The sequence below is a fragment of the Wasmannia auropunctata genome, unplaced genomic scaffold (assembly GCF_000956235.1).
Source record: "Wasmannia auropunctata unplaced genomic scaffold, wasmannia.A_1.0 LD336111.1, whole genome shotgun sequence".
In the NCBI taxonomy this organism is placed as follows: domain Eukaryota; kingdom Metazoa; phylum Arthropoda; class Insecta; order Hymenoptera; family Formicidae; genus Wasmannia; species Wasmannia auropunctata.
In genome coordinates this window covers 3599877-3601206 of record NW_012026779.1, presented here as the reverse complement: position 1 = coordinate 3601206, position 1330 = coordinate 3599877, and positions in this window count along the sequence as shown.

Genomic DNA, 1330 nt, shown 5'->3' with positions numbered 1-1330 from the left:
TTTCATTAAAACTTAAATTAAAATTTACCAAGCAAAATAAAATCAATAGAAATTAAATTATTCTGCAAAAAATAGAAATACAAAAAGGAAAATTACAAAGAAAATTACTAAGAAATCATTTGTTATCAAAAGATTTATACGGAGAAAAAGATAGGGTGAGAAAGATATAGGGTGTCCTATTTTAATCGATCACCTCAAATATCTCTTGAACAGTGCATTATAGGGAAAAATGTTTCAGACAAAAGTTTTGGGACTTCGAGGGGGACATAAGATGATAAAAATGGTTTAACCCTGAGTGGCGTCGTCAAGATCAGGACAAGGTCACTTTGAATTTTTTAAATGAAACCCCCCATTTTTTATTAAATATTCTTGTAGCACATTTCGAGAGCTTTCCAGAACATATAAATAAAATGTTTTCTTATGAAATAAATCTTGAGTTATGAAGCTTGAAAGTTGGAGTACCGTCGGCATCATCAGCATCATCCAAGGTGTCCGAACACTAGCTAAAACCTTTTAAATGTTGTTCAGGCTCATGATCTAAACAACACATGTCAAGATCAAGGCTATTAAAAGTTATTGCTTTTATTTTCATTTGTGAAAATTATATTTATTTTTTGAAAAAAAAAGAAACAATTTCCAACCTTTATATGTTTTATCAATGTCATGATCCTGAACAACATTCAAAAGGTTTTAGCTAGTGTTCGGACACCCAGGATGATGCCAATGCCGACGGTACTCCAACTTTCAAGCTTCATAACTCAAGATTTATTTCATAAGAAGCTATTTCATAAGAAACTAAGAAACTATCTATATTTCATAAGAAACTATTTCATAAGAAACTAAGAAACTATCTATATGTTTTGGGAAGCTCTCAAAGTGTGCTACAAGAATATTTAATGAAAAATGGGGGGTTCCATTTAAAAAATTCAAAGTGACTTTGTCCTGACCTTGACGACGCCACTCAGGGTCAAATCAAATGTTATCATCTTATGTTCCTCTCGAAGTCCCAAAACGTTTGTCTGAAACATTTTTCTCTAAAATGCACTGTTCAAGAGATATTTGAGGTGATCGATTAAAATGGGACACCCTGTATAAATCTTTTGATAACAAATTATTTCTTAGTAATTTTCTTTGTAATTTTCCTTTTTGTATTTTTATTTTGCAGAATAATTTAATTTTTATTAATTGTATTTTGCTTGGTAAATTTTAATTTAAGTTTTAATAAAATAGAGTAAAGATTATTTTAAAAATTTTATAAATCTTGAATAATTTTTATTGAATGTTTTTATTTGGATAAGTTAAATTATTTAATGCGATTATTTGCCGTCTG